The sequence below is a fragment of the Manis javanica genome, chromosome 1 (assembly GCF_040802235.1).
Source record: "Manis javanica isolate MJ-LG chromosome 1, MJ_LKY, whole genome shotgun sequence".
Lineage (NCBI taxonomy): Eukaryota > Metazoa > Chordata > Mammalia > Pholidota > Manidae > Manis > Manis javanica.
The window spans coordinates 230,469,987-230,486,001 of NC_133156.1; the positions used below are offsets into that span (position 1 = coordinate 230,469,987).

The window sequence follows — 16,015 nt, forward strand, 5'->3', positions numbered from 1 at the left end:
TTAGATGGAAAATTCTTATAAGCTCACTTAACAAAGTCCTTTATGAAATCTTACAGTTTTCCTTATCAAAGCGCACATTTCTAGATTACTCCTTCTTTCTGCTTGCACTTAACTGTTCATTTTGAAATTGTCCTTGTTTGCATTCCTACAAGCTTTGATTCAAGTTAGGAGCTATATTTCATTAGTCATTTCTATGCCCCCCAAGAGCTAAAGTCTTCAAAGTTGTGAGTTAAGGACCAGTAATTTAAAAGCTTCCTTACACCTTGAAGAAGCACGTCACTAGAAAATATCAAAAGTATGAGGCTATGACATTATTTTCTTCCAAATGTAAATATATTTGAAAGTATTTTTCTTCCTTCTGTATGACAGAAATGATGCAATCATTGTGGGCAGAAGTGTAAAGGTGGTAGTGTTATTTATGAACATAGGTAGGGAGAATACAAGGATAGGGAACTCTAGGCTAAAACACGTGAGTATGTACTACCTCCAAAATGTGCCTTGGGCATTTCCACTCCCATGATATTATCATCAATACATACCCTGTTCCTCACTAGCATCAAGGCCCAGATTCTACTCCACCTCCTCCATGAAGCTTTCCCTAATTCTCCCAGTCCATGCTAATCCTCTATCTTCTTGGTCCCTAATGTATTTAATTTATTTGATACTAAATATAGGCCATTGCACAGTACTTTAAATTCTGTGCTTGTTTTTCCATGAAGCTTTAAGTTCCTGGGGGAAGAGAATGTGTCCTTTAGAGGGCCAAGCATAACATATAGGCTGGTGGCCAATGATAGCTGCTTGCAAAGAGGAAACATCAGCGTCCTGAAACCTGAATGCACTGAAATAAAGCCCTGAGAATTAATTTCCACAGCTCATGACCCTCCACACTAACAAATTATCTGCTCCCTTGGCTGGTTAATTTTGTTCCTGGAGGAAATATTTACCTACCTGTCAGGATCCTTTTAACCTCTGTGGACACAGCTTGACGCTAGCTGTTGATCGGCCAGGAGTCCAGCTGAGAAATCAGGCAGTCAGGCTGTTGTCTTGATCAAAAGTCAGAGTCAACTAGTACTGGCAAGGATTGCCAATCAGATGACATCTTGCTTGGTCCAAGACAAGGGTGCTACTTCTCCAGAGAGCTGATCTTCAGGCAGAAGCTGAGGGGCAACAGAAACCGTTTCCAGTAACTAGACGAATAGATTCAGCACCTTGGATAGCAATCTGGAAGCATTACCCTTAGAGTGCACAGCCATTTATCCTGTAATCTATAAATCCTATTATTTGGTTCGACTTTGTCACTAGAACTTTGGTTATCAAATATAATATATTAATTCTAAAAATAAAGTTGCTAGGTAGATAGAAAATCATTTTTCTTTGTCCTGCCTTCTGAGTATCACATAAGATGGGCAGAGAGTATTTATGGAAAAACCCACATATCATCTTGGGTTTTCATATTCAAAATATTTTTAAATTCAAACCAAACTCATAGGAATGACTTATCCTTCTTCTTTAGCCCCACTTCTCCAGTTGGTCATTAAGTTCTAACAAATATCCTTTCTAAAGAGCTCACAACTTCTCCCCAGGCCATTTTTGCCTTATTTCCTCCAAGCTACATCATCTCTTCCTTAGTAAATCACCAAACCTTTACCTCCCTCCTGTAATCTATTCCTGACATAATCAACACTCATTTTTCTGTGACATATGTCTGACCATGTCTGTACCATACTATTGCCATTAGCAAGTTTCCTGAAATATGTTTTTGGAGAAGTTAATTTTTTAATACGATTTTTCAATATTCAGGAACTTATGAGACAAAGTTAAACAGAATTTTTAGAGATACGATTTTTCAATATTCAGGTACTTATGAGACAAAGTTAAACAGAATTTTTTAATCATTCTTTTTAGTTCCAGAATTCTTATTCATTGTAACTCTCCACAGGAGGGTTAGGATATGTAGCAATTCTCACATGTGTTTGTCTACAGAACTCATATTTCACAGAACATCTGTAATTTCTCATGGACATTAGCATTCTGAAGAAACATTGCTAAGTCAAACCCAGTGTCTTGAGATGCCATGTCTTCCTGAGATAAACTGGGCTTAATATTTCCATCTCACTCATCTTCTATCGAACATACATCTCATTTTTCTGCTTTGTAACAGTCTTGCAGGCAATGCCTGTATTAATTTCTCTCTCTCTTCTAGTTGAATGCCTGGCACTGAGTGTGTACTCAGTGCATGTTTAAATGAATTCCCTCATCTCACCTAAGTGTGAAGCCCAGCCATGCCACCAATCAAAACAGGGTGGCCTTGTGCACCTTGCATAAATGCAGCTCTGCCTGATGGTCTCCCTCTGGGTGGGATTTCACTCTGCTGTAAACTCTGGGCCAGGACCACTATGTATGGTTTGAAATAGGTACCATGGCAATAGGTTCTTGCTCTACTCCTAGGCCAGAAGCCATTGTATCACTGTCACTCCCACAACTGAATTATGTTCTCCTTAGCTTTGTAGCTCTCAGCTATATAAATCTCCCCAGGATATATGCTAGGAAGTTCCAACAGGAACATTTTTCTGAGACTTTAAACTTAAAGCAATTCTCAGATACAGGTTACTATTCAATGGCCCCTTGGAACAAGAGAAAAATGAGACCGAGACACAGCTGTTTCTTACTAATCTCCTTGAAACTTCCCAAATCTGAGGACAGGATGGTGGAGACAAAAGTGAGCAGCCTGAACTGCTGAAAACGGCACAGCAAGGCTCTCACAGAGCCAGAACTGACCCATCCCCATGGACTGATGTATCATAGTGTCCTCGTCCCAGGCAGTCATGATTGTAGGGAAACAGAGATGTATGGAACAGGTGGCATAGTGTTTAATATATTTGGTCTAAGAAAGTAGAAATTGTCCTTAGCAAGGTGGGGAAATACAGACATGCGGATACAGAAGAAGATACACTCTCACTATGGAAAGTGCACTTATCTGGGGAGAGTTCTCTTTGCTGGCACCTGAAACACAACCCGCTGCCAAGTTCCTGCCAACCACAGTGAATGAGCCAAACAAGGTAGAGGCGGGTCAGTCCCTGACCCAGGGAGCTACACCTAAGGCACTTCTGATGACTGATCCTGTTCCACTGGCCTGGGATACACGGCAGCTTCGGATTTGATGAAAGTATGTAAGATCTTTTTTTAAAATAGCAGTTTCCCGTAACACACCATTGAAAACAACACTTCTTTTAATGTTTCTTATCTTTTCATTCGCTGTTTTTATTGTCTACATAGGAGGATTTTATTCTTATGTACATGGAGTCATATTACATATAATTTTGTAAACTTAACCTTCATTTAAACTATATATAATGAACATCTTTCCAGGAAGGACAGTGCGTGGGAGGATGAGGGATGGGTGTGTACACACACACACACACACACACACACACACAGACACACACACACAACACACACACACACACACACACACACACACACACATACACAATATTTAAAATTTGTTTTTTTCATTTGTTAATTCAATTTATTCTAGTTTACTTTCTTAATAGCTTCACTGAGGTTGAATTATATGTAATAGACTGAACTTATTTAAAGGGTGCAATTATATAAATATACATACATAGAGATGTGTGTGTGTATATATATATGTATCTGTGAAATCCCCACCACAACCAATATAACACATGTGTCCGTTACCCCTAAATGTCTTCCTATCTCTTTGTAAGCCTTTCTTTCCACCCCTGCCACCACTGTCCTCCAGCAACCACTGATTTTGCTGTCCCTCTAGATTAGTTTTGATTCCTAGAATTTCTTAAATAGTATCATACAACATGTATTCGAGCAAGTTCCCTTGACTTCAGAGGAAGCAGGACACAGAAAAGTGAAGAGAAGGAGAGTCTGGGCCCCTAAGAGGCTGCTGACCGTGGGGACCGCCCACCTCAGTCTCCTCTGACATCACGCGTAGGCCTGGGCGTCTGGTGTGGGACTTGCATGGTATCTTTTGCATAAAGTATTTCCCATTTGTAAAGTGTACCAACAGTAAGGTCGTGTTTTTTTAAGGCTCTTTGCAGCATGATGTCCAGTCTTTCCCTCTAAACTTGTGTGAAGGAGAAGCTGCATATGTCACAAGGCAAACAATTCTATTTAGGGATATCTGGGAGTCTTACCATTTCAAAAGAAACAGAGGTACCATTCTATACCTTCTTCTTTTTTCACAAATGGTAAATAATTGCTCATATTTAATTGACTAAGAGTTCCTTTATGTCAAACTGGAACTTGAAGAGGAACTCTCTCGTATGGATTAATCATAGAACAGATGTCTTCTGAATTGGCATTAATAATTTTCTGAAAATGCATCATTTTCTTACCTATTACTACAAAAAATAACACTGATCCTATAAAGTGATTTCTTATTTAGGTAGAAATAATAATCCTGAAATAAATTATATTTGTAATATTATATGACAGAAGAGGGAAACTCGATTGCCTCTCCTTAATTAAGAAGCTTGTAATTTTTTCTTTGGTTTCAATATAAATTGTTATTATACTATTTGTGAAAAATCATTACTAAAGGATTTTGCATAGTCCCATGATATGATAAAGTTAGCATAACATTAATTGTGGCAAGTTAAGAACATACATTTATAAAAACAACAAGAGGAGCTAAGCAGGGTGTAGAAAGAACAGCTAAAAATATTTAGGACAGATGATGGATTAACACTGCTACTGGTAATTGAGGATCTTATGTAACATAAGATGTTACAGATGGTAAGAATTATGGATATGAAAGGTCTCACTTTGACAGACTTTGCCAGTGTTTTTAATAAATGTCCCATTCTAGCCTTAGACTGAGTTGGGTTGTTTGAAAAGCAGCCATGCGTGGCATGTTGACTTAAACTACCTGTTATTAACTCATTTTGTAGCCTCAAGGTAGCTAGACTGAACCTATGAAATTATAGTTTCCCATGCACAATTTTTTCAGAGGGTTGTCAAATTAGCATCTCTGAATTCCCATAGTGATAAGTGAAGATCAGTGACCCAGGAATAAAAAAGAAGAGGTTCTCAGTGAAAAATCCTTCATTTCTTCTCAGAATCAGTCACTTTTCCATTTTCCATTTTTTAGCTCTACTGAGTTACTTATACTGAATATAATACGATATGCTGACTGACCAGAGTATAATTATCAAAGTCAGAAAATTCACATTCCAGTGGGCGCAGCAGAAAAATATGATTCCATGTGATAGTTATTCTAATAGAGATAAACACAAAGTCATGTGACAGCAAGGAGGTGGAAACCCAACCCAGCCTGGGCAGGTTGGGGGAAGGTCAAAGAGGCCGTCCTGGTGATGGCATCTGAGCTGAGCTTTGAAGACTGGAGGGAGCACCCGGAAGGGCAAGGATAGAGACTGACGATGTCAGAGAGCAGTAGCAACGTCTGCAAAGGCAACGGGCAGGACACCGTCAGTGACTCCATGGGGCTGAAGCACATGGGGTTGGTGGGGGCAGGGGGCGTAAAAGATGAGAGCCCCATGAGAGGTGAGGCTGCACAAGAAAGTACTGAGGGTGACAGGAAGGTTTTAAACTGAGAAGTGATGTGGCACAAGGTATGCCTTCCAGAGATTAGCCTGGCTACTGGGCGGGAGGATGTTTTGGAAAATATAGACTGAAGAGAGGCAAGCAGCAATCAGCAGTAAGGGTGTAAATAAGTATAAATATTTATATAGCACTTACCCAGGGGCTAGGCCCAGTAAGTGAATTATGCCCATTAACTGTTTTATGTGATCCTACTAAGTAAAAAAAAATCCCATTTTGACAGAGGAGAAAACTGCGGCACAAAGAGGTTCCAGTCCTCAGAGCTGTCTGTCTGTGGCAGGTCTGTGATCCTAAACCAGATCTCATGCTCTCAATCACTACACCATAGAAACTTGAATTTTTATGGGCACTCATGACGTGTAGATAGTGTGTAAACACTGTGTACTTGATCCTGGCTACTTTCACAATGGCTGTAGGTAGATAATAGTTTTCTCCCCATTTTGAAGATGAAGAAACCGGGGCACTAAAAGGTTGGATGAGTTTCCCAGGAACTCACAGGTAATAGATGCTACAGGAGGGTTGGGACCCCCACTGTGTCATTCCGGAGTCTGTGTTTTTAATCATTGTGATGCTTTCCATTAGGAAGCAGTTGCTGTGATTCTACCATGGCTCTAACTGTAGAAGTGGACCAAGATCAGCATCTCTTTACTTCCATTGATGTGACTGAACGCACCCAATTCCTTGACTATTATCTTCCTCAGTAGATACTGAACTTTTTGAAGAAAGGGACCCTAACTGGTTGATCTGAATATGCCCAGATACTGACAAATATGAGATAAAATTAATTAATGCTACCCAACCTGGAATGTTCCAGAGTAGGCAAAGAGGTCTTTGAACTAAAAAGGAAGTGTCTCTGCCTATTAAGGATGGTTCAGGACAGACTCTTTCACAGAGAAAACACAGGTATTACACCATCCAGCTCTGGGCTGGGACTTTCATTGGTTAATAAAGTTTCTAAACTCACTTTGCCATGTATGGGGGATGATCGCCATGTGGTGGTAGGAGGGACAGGTATACAATCATTCTCATTCTTACACCGTGGCTCAACCTGACACTGTCATTGGCATTTAGACTGAGCAATTCATCCAAAGATGTCAGATAATGTCTATAAAGCTACCATTACGGTAATATCCTCATAAATGATATATTTTCTCCTTAGCAAAATGCAAGTGCTTCTGGCATGCAGTGTTTCTTCCTCTGAGTATGCCATGGTTGAGCGCTGGAGTAGATGATCATCTATGCATGCAGAAATGTTTACTGGGTTCCATCCATTGCCCCAGATCCTTCCAGGTCTGACATTTGATAGCATGCATGTTGTATTAAACTACAGTGAGGGCACTGAATAAACACATGAACAGAACAATGTTATTCTTTTGAACCACTTTTATTTTCAGGATTTCATTTGTAAACTACAGGGTGTACCATATTTATTTAACTTAATTTATCAGGATGACACTTCATTAAATTAAGAAATTTTAATTAACTAATGAAGATCTCACTGTCTACCCTTTTTATGCTCATATTAGGGTAAGCCATTTTGATGACAACTTTTATAGCTATGATTAAATATTTCTAATAGACTTAGTTAAAGTTCGCAAATAATAAGGCATATTTCATCTTTATTTTATTATTCATGACATATCCAATAGGACTTTGTGGCAGTCACCCAGATTTCTGTGTCTTATTTTTTTTCTCAAGTCTTGCTTTACTTAAGGAAAAAGCTTGAGGTACTGATGTATCAGGATTGTAATATCCATGAGATTCAGAGATGGAGGCGTGAACTAAGGATGTACTCCTTTCTCTGCTGTAGTATGTGGAGTAAGGCAGCCCCACGTGACCAGCACACATACGTATCTCACAGCTGAATCAGCAGAAGTCCAGATAGTGACAGCTTGGTGTGTGTTCCCTGGGTTTTTGCCACTCAGAAATGCCCTTCCATGACATTCCTAGAAGAGCATCATTCTGCTGATGGCTACACAATCGGGGGGCGGGTGGCTAATACCTGTAAAGGGACACTGATCAGTTAACTATTTGACATTGATTTTCAGTATGTTCTTTATTATTGAGCTAAAGGATGCCTTATTTTTTCCTTACATTCTTTGGATTCTAGATCACTGATCTAGATCATAGGATCCACTCTTCATTCATGTATTCAAACATTTATTTACTCTTCGTTACATTCCACGCTCTGGAGATCCACTGTTGAAGGCCAGTTCCCTGCCTGTTTTCTGCTGACTCCAAAACTATATGCCACCATAATGAATTTCCTTTATTAATAAAATTCAGACTATCTAAGGCAAGAAGGTAAGGAGGATCTCCTTGTGGGGAAAGTCAGTGAGACTTGCACTTTCCAGGCAGTCACTTTCCAGCGATACTTACTTGACTGTCTCCAGCAGGGCAGCTGCTTAGCTTCTATATCAGGACCCAGAAACAACAGCGTCTGATTATTATGCTTCTCTGGATACAGACACAACACATGCCTTCATCTTTCCAAGCACATTGCCTTAGGAGGGTGGAAGTTCTTTGAATGGCATTTTTGACTCATGAGCTACTACAAAGACTCAGAAACTTAAAGTGAGGGAATGTTATGAACATCAGAGTCCGACAGGCAGAACAAGCAGAGCCCACTGATGTTTCTTTCCACAGTAACTTATGCACAGGTGGTCTCTTATGAGAGAACTTGCACCTCTTTTCCTAGCTGTGTTTCCCAGAACTTCAAATGGGGCACTTGGAATGGACTGAGCTTTGAAGGACTTAAGACCTAGAATAGTAAGTTCTCAGAGCTGTAAGTACCCAGCTCTTCACGGGTCACGCAGGTTAAGTGCCCCATCACCTAGGCAGGAAGGCAGGCTCACCAAGGGCAAGGGATTTGTCCAAGAGCTGAGCCATGTATCTTGACCAGAGCCCCTGTTTTGCATCTTGTCAAAATGCTGTCACTGTGATCATAAGCCATTGGAGTGAGTGCTGGTCACGCTCCTACGGTAGGAGCAGCATCTTTCCTGAGAAGGGCAGACACTCCCATTTGACAGTCACCTCAGGAAAGAGGTCTATTCTTCAGACAAAAAACTAGAATCAACGTGCAGGTTAACTTGCAGTTGTGGTGATTCCTACTCTTTGGAGGCTGAATTTTCTTGGATCCAGACACTGATGTGGGTAAATGCCCGGATGAGTGGGCACCAGGGAGCAGACAGCAGAGATCATGTTGATTACATGTTGGCACAATCATAGCACCTATTATGATAATAATTAACATTTTTATATAGCCTTTACATTTTAGCGAATCACCTTTATCGTTATTACCTTGTTTCACCCTTTCAATGATTAACTTCATTCAAAGGCTGAGGAAATTGAAGTTCAAAAATGCTGGCTTATCCCGAGTCCCACAGCTAGCTGACAGGAGAGTTGGGATCTAAATGAGATTTTTGGATGCAACAGAATTCTTCTTACCAAACCTACTGCCTTCCCCTGGGGGAATTCAAAGAAGGAAGAATTCATTGATCATTTCAGCAGACCAGTATTGATTGAACATCCACAATGTGTCATGCTCTGAATCAAGTACTGGGTATGCAGAGTAGATAAAAGAGACACCGTCTCTGCTCTCACAGAGCTTACCATCTAGAGCAGGGTTAGCAAGCATTATCTCTAAAGAGAAATATAAATAATAATATTTAGGGTTTGCTGGGTAAAGAAGCAAAAAAAAAGGATATTACGTAGGGTCCTGCGCACACACACCAGTGTTGCTGAAACACAGAGGGCAAAGAGCAGAGAAATGTGCAGATGAAAGAGGAAGCTGGGGACCAGGTCGTCAGATCACACAGGGGTTCATGAAGAGTCATGCAGGGAGGTGCTCACACCTGGGAACAATCAGAAGTCAGGGGGAAGGAGGAAGAGGGGAGGGAAGCAGATGCCAGGGAGAGCCCAACTCAGCGACCACAGGGACCTCACAACCTCACGGCCACACCCATGAAATGCTTTTCATGCGTGTCAGCCTTCAGGGAAGGCCAGACTTTCAAGCCTCCACCCCTCTCCAGCACACATTCCTTTCCGGTCTGGACTTTGATGCATTCAAAGAGAATTCAAACCATCTTTTCATTGCATAATTTAGTCTGTAGCTCCGGCCCTGACAGAGAGGGCAGGAAATCAGCCTGGTCATTCCCCCTTCCACAAGCTGGAGCATTTCAGGGCCCAGGAAAAGGACACGGGAACAGGAGTCAGGAGACATGGTCTCTGTTCTGCCTCAGCCTGGATCTCACCGTTCACCTTTGCATCTGTATTCTGATCTACATGTCACAGAGACCCGGTCCCGTCATGTTTTGGAGCACTGGCTTGGCTTCGGACCCTCTGGGTGTACATAGTCCTCAGCTTCCTCCAAGTACACAACTTCGATCCTGTTACGGAGCCTCATTCAGCTCCCCTGCCTTCAGGTTGGGAATCATTACAGCATCGAGTTGGTGGGGGGCAGTGGGTGTGTGAGGCTAACAGTACAGAGCACATGGAAAGCTCTCAGCAAATCTTTGCTAGATTAGCTGATCCTTCATTGGCTCTCTCAGTAACTGTTTAACATAAAGCAGAAATAATTCTTATCCCATTTTATAGACAATGAGCTCAAGACAACATAAAGTCAAGTCTCTTGCCTAAAGTCACATGGCAAAGCCAGTTCTCAAACTCATGTCTTGGGAGCTCCAGCCCAACACCCGCCACTGCCAACACTGGAAGTTGGCATAGTTGCTGTGGGTGGGTCACTGCAGCCTCGTGGGCTTCAGTCTATCCAAGGGCTGGAGGGGATATATTATCTCTGGGTTGTCTTCCTGATCTGACTGTAAACCTCGAAGCAAATCTGGGGGCTGTCATTCAGGGAAATTCCTGGTTTGCCTGGCAGGCGGCATGGATGGGGTTGTGTCCAGCCTTCTACAGACCCCTGTTTTCCCAGGCAAGGTCTGTTTCCACGGTCAGCCCCGGCTCTGTGCTCCAAAAGTTCCCTTGTCACATAAAAGTTTCCTTCTGACACTGTTTCCCTTTACAAAGAAAGTAAATCATAACTTTTCACTTAAGCATTTCTGCTTCTAGTCAGACCTGCTTTAGCCTGAAGTTGAAAAAGAGTGTATTTGGTTGGATCACATTTCAACTCAGTCTAATAGATATTTGCTTAAGGGGAAAAAAGGTTGAAGAAAAAAGGGAAATGTCAAAACGGAATAATAAAATGGTCTATAAACAGAAGCAGGTTTTCTGCGATACGTTACCCGATAAACCCGATAATAGTTCCCAAATGCACTGTCCTGGTTTGATGCCAGGCTGGCCAGCAGGGGGTTCTGGGCTATTTTTAATTTTACTGTAGCCAAACCATGACCTCATCCCGAAGGAATTCTCTCCCACCAAAGAGCTGTATCGAGTTATTTGTCGGCTGAAATTCATTTGAATGTGGATTCATAGGAAACATGTGTGGCCACAGAAGCAGCCGAGAGGGAAATCTGGGAAAAAATGAGATTTTCAAGGAAACCCTTCCCTCTGTTTTAATGAAATGAGTTGGTCCTGGTGGGGCCTCAGGTCTTTGAGAGTGTAGGCCCTGGGCCTGCTGTTGTCTGTGACTGCCCTGTGCCCTCAGCAGCCCCAGAACAGACCACCCCACCTGCCCCTGTAGTAAAGGTAGCCATCACCCACCAGGGGCAGGTCCTGGCACAACCACCTTGTGGGATGGACTCAGATGTTTGAATGCAGGAGCCTTGGCCAATACCCACACAACTTAAAGCCAGTGCATAACAATAGCCATGAATAATAATAATTCTCAAATAACAATAGTCAGACACCTACTGTGGGCATTGTGCTAAGTGCTTTGCACCCAGTACCTCTCATCCTCACAACAAATGTAGGAGGTATGATTATTCCCCATTTCACAGGTTAAAAAAAAACCCCTGAGGCTTAGAGAGGTTTACTCCCTAAGAATGACCGATTATTTAGTGGCTACTAAGATCTCAAGCTTCCACTCTACTCACAATGCTTCTACATACAGAAATCTTCAAAACATTTGGAGAAATGCAAGATGCCTTCAGACTGGAAGGTCAGGGAAGGCTTCATGTAGGAGGTGGTACTTGAGCTAAGTGTGAAGTACAAGTAGCATTTGGACAAAGAGAGCTACAGTCCAGACAGAATACTCAGAAAGAAATAGGAGGCATCAGGGAAATGTGAACAGAATCCCAGAAAGAAGGAAGAATCTGGTTTGATGACTCCCGAATCAAAAGAGTGGGGGATGTCTCATGAGCCTGCACCATGGAGAACATCTGATTTTCAGGTGACTGGACAAACTTGACCTGGAAGGAGATGAACAGTCATTGACAAGTTTCAAAAATTAATCGTCATGAGCAATCATCTGGAAGAGGGTGGCAAGGGAAACTCCGAGAGGGAGATCATGAGAGGTGGCTGCAGAGGGTGCAGAGCTCACGAGGTGGGCAAAAAGGAACCAAAGAATAATCTAGAGGATTTAGGATGGTTAGGTGGTGGGAAAGGAGAGGAGCAATCCTGGATGAGTGACTAGAGGGTAGGGGTGGTGGGGATCATTCACAGGAATAGGTGTCAGTTTTTCCGGGACAAAAGGAGTGAATCTTGCTTTTGAACCTATTTGGCCTAAATTATGTTACTTCTGTCACCCTGGCTCCCACATGGATGGACTCAGTCATACTCCTTTCTGTTTCTCCCAGGCTCCCAGCACAAGCCTCAGCAGGTAGGATATACTCAGGGAAAAGCACCGAACTGAGAGATCAGTACAATCGTCCTGTGGCTGAACAGATTTGACCCGCCAATAGAGCTGGGTTCGACCACACTCAGTAACTGGGTTGTGCAGGCAGTACAAGCACCATGTCTGCACCTAAAGCCAGGGTCTAACCCAGATGGAACCAGAGAAGCAGCTCTCTGAGCCTGTTTCATGGCAGCATTTGCAGTGGGAGGAGATCTGACATCAGCACAGGACCCTGCCTTTTGCCATCCCCATCCAGAGATGGACCCACGCTACCAGCAAGCCACTGTGGCCAAAGAGTCCACAGGACCCGGAAGAACAGCCTGCTCAGAGCAGGTGGGAGGCAGAATCAGCTGCTCTGGTTTTCCATCTTGCTCTTTCCCGTGCAAAGCAACCTTGTGGGAAATTGACTTCCCTCTTGCCGTCTCAGAAATGGAGATTCGATATTGAAGAGAATGGTTTCCTGTAAGCACAGAGAGCAGTGGCCTGCGTGTCTGGGCGTACAATAATTTTTTCTACTGCCTTCTAAACAATCACCTTAAATAGGACACATATCATGGCAGGCTTGGGAAACAGAGGATGAAGTGCTCCATAAAATTCCAGCTGGACAGAGGCCTCTCCCTCCATGTGTTTCTCCTGCCCGTGTTCATGACCTTTGTCTCCTCCCTTCTCCAGGGCAGTGTTCACCCATGCAACCTGTGCAAGAACATGGCCTTTTAGGAACAAACCTGTCTGGGGGCCGGGGGAGGTCTCTGTTTCTAGGAGGCTTAATTTCTGAGAAGGGATGCTCCATTTTGTACTGGGGGAGGTGTCTCTATTTTTGAGAAGACATGATCATAAGCCACATGATGACATTTTCAAACATTAACTAGGCAGAGAAAGTAGGGCAATGAGTCTCTGTGTTCCCACCACTCAAGTTCAACAATTACCCCCATTTTCCCATCCCTGCTTCATCCATAACTCTCATATACTTGCATCTGATATGGTTCTCCCCAGTTCACAATTTATTGCCAAGCAATATACTACAGCAGCATCTTGGCCAAACCCCAGGGCCTCTGCCACTCCTGGATTATGAAGCCTTGACAGCAGGTGCGGTGTTTACCTTTGTGCTCAGGACTTGCACAGGACCTCGTGTGCGTTTGGCACTCAAAGAATGGCCTCATGACCTCTCACTGGTTGTGTGATTCTGGAAACATCCTTTGACCTCTCCAGCCCCATATTTCTCATCTGAAAAGTAGGAGCAAGACAATTAGTCTGACAAAGTGGTGACAAGTATCCAATCAGGTGACATATGCTGGGCCCAGTAAACTCAGCAGTGCCTCTCCCCTCTTCCTACTCGGTCCCTCCTCTGCTGTGGGAGCCCAGCCTTCCTAAGATGTAGAAATTAAAACGTGCGGATAAGAAGGAAAAGAAAAGGAAGGCAGCATAAAGGTAAATGAGGAATGAGTAAACAGGAGACAAGAGAAGGGAAAAACAAAGAGCAATATGGACTAATAGATGTGGAGGGAGGAGAGATGAGAGAAGAGAGAGAGCCCCCCTCAGCACCCCAAGACCCAGCTTCATGACATACCTACTTGTGGCTGAATAATACATGTCAGAGCATGTCCTCTGTCCCCCATGTCTCCTGCTGAAAGAAAGCCGAACGGTGTGGTACTCTCTGCCCTCAGGCAATACTCCTCCCCCACCCCCATCACCGCCCTCCAGGGGCCTTGCAGCCCTTCTCCATGTCCCATGGCCCCTTCGGGAAGTGCTCCTTACAGGGGGTAGGAAGAGGTGCAGTGGAGAGGTCACCACACCGGGCTGTGAAGGCTGGTGAGCTCCGTGGAGTCCAGGGACAAGGGTGCGCATCCCCTTCCATCTGGTCTGTGTAAGATCCTGGATAATAGGCCAGGAGGACACGGAGGGATAGACGCTATGGCCGGGCTTAGCCTGGCAGGAGGCAGCTGCAGACAGATACAAGTGGCTAATGTTCTCAGTCCCAGACTTCCCCAGGAGGGTAGGGGCAGTTTTGCTGTGTCTTAAGTGGTGAGTAAATGTTTACCCAGTAAAGAGAGCTGTGGAAAGATCTACTTTCAAAAACTTAAAACTCCTATATTTGATAAGCACATGGGTTAAACTGTACTTTTAAACATGGAGAAGTTTTTTATAATCACATGCACAAACCTCCATTTACTGATAAAGATAGGAAGGCCCCTTTACCATGGACCTCAAAATCTTTCCTCACCCTCTGCTCCAGCCTTGGACAACCCAGGGGTGTTCCCCTCAGTGCACAGATTGAACAACTGAGCTGCAGGCTAAGTCCCATTGCCTTGACAGGTAAAACTTCTCAAGTTCCAGTTTACTGATGGTCTATGATTTGGCTGTTGAGGACACCCCTCCTCCCACCCCACTCCAAGTAGTCCCGAGAGCTGGAGCTGGAACTTTCATGTGGCACCTTTTACCTTGGATAAAATTAACTGCGATCTCGTCACCCATTTCTCTAGCTTGCCAGTCCCTCCATAGTGGGAATCACTCATCTCTACATCCTCTGCCAGCAGCACCGAGTCTAGCAAAAAGTTGATGTAAACAAATGTTTGTTGAATTTAAAGCAACCGAACCTTAACCCAAGGATGAAGAGCGAAATCGCAATGGTCTCCGGATGGTCTGTGTTCCCCTGGCAAACACTCGCATGTGAAGAACACCCAGCTCTGTGGTCTGGCTTTTGCATATTCCATCCAGATGTTTGGCTTCAGGTAGGAGCAGACTAGGAAATCCTTAATGAACAGACTAGTGTTACTTCACATGTCGAGCCTCCAGACCGTGCTGTTGTCTCCTGGGCAGAGGCTGCAGGGAATTCAACCTTCTTAGATGGGCTGCACAGTCAAGTGCCCTAGACTGAGATTCACAAGGAGTGAGTGAAGAGAGAGAGAGCGCGCCCAGCACACACCCCTGCTCGCAAGTATACCGACTGTGTCAGTGGGTGAGCAAGGATCCTGGTGGCTGGAGGAGGTGAGCATGAGGGCAGGCAGCCAGAGAGCTGAGAGCTGGTCTGGGCAGGGAAAATCCACTTGCCTACAGGTCACAGTAAGGATTCCGGTGAAATGGTGAGTCACTATAGATTTTGAGCAGAGCAAGGGCATAGGATAAATTGCATTTTAAAAAGAACGCTCTGATTTCTTTGTTAAGACAAGCCGTGAGAGGGGCAAGGGAAGGAAGGGAAGTGAAAGGCTGTTGCCAAGCCCCAGAGGATAGGTGGTGGCAGCCTGGGCGGGTGGGCATGCTGGGAGTGCTGAGAAATTGCCGGCACCTGGATGTGTTTTGGTTTTGCTCCCCCGTCGTCAGTCCTCGGACCCCGGGCAGGCTCCCGCTCCGGAGTGCTGCTGTACGCCTGAAACTGCACAGTAGGCCAGCAACATTTTCATGCTCAGTGAATGAATGAACAAACAGATGCACCAGATCTGGTGGATTAGATGCTGTTTCTGAAAGACATCTCACTTTGGCCTTAACTTATCACTTTGAGGGACACAGAAGCTAAAAGAACAGAAACTGTGAATTATGCCCCTAGCTGTGGTGTGGACAAGAGCTGTTTCATTTTTTTTTGGTAAGAGAAATCACCAGAGGGAATGAAAGTGGGAATTTCGATCCTCCTGAATGGGATTTAAGAAGGAGGCTAATACCTGTGAGGAATACGGATGACGCTAGGGATCAGGA

At 43.8% G+C, this 16,015-nt stretch overlaps 1 long non-coding RNA gene across 2 annotated transcripts; it reads right to left on the reverse strand.

The window, feature by feature from the left end:
• Positions 1-7,200: 7,200 nt before the first annotated feature.
• Positions 7,201-15,703, reverse strand: LOC140844409 (uncharacterized). Of its 2 annotated transcripts, none has more exons than XR_012122656.1 (4): positions 14,923-15,703; positions 14,084-14,200; positions 13,896-13,949; positions 7,201-13,552 (listed from the first exon to the last, which is right to left on the reverse strand). It is a non-coding gene; the product is annotated as an uncharacterized lncRNA (long non-coding RNA). The 2 variants fall into 2 exon arrangements; XR_012122654.1 differs by having other exon boundaries at positions 13,896-13,952.
• Between the last annotated feature and the right edge of the window lie 312 nt (positions 15,704-16,015).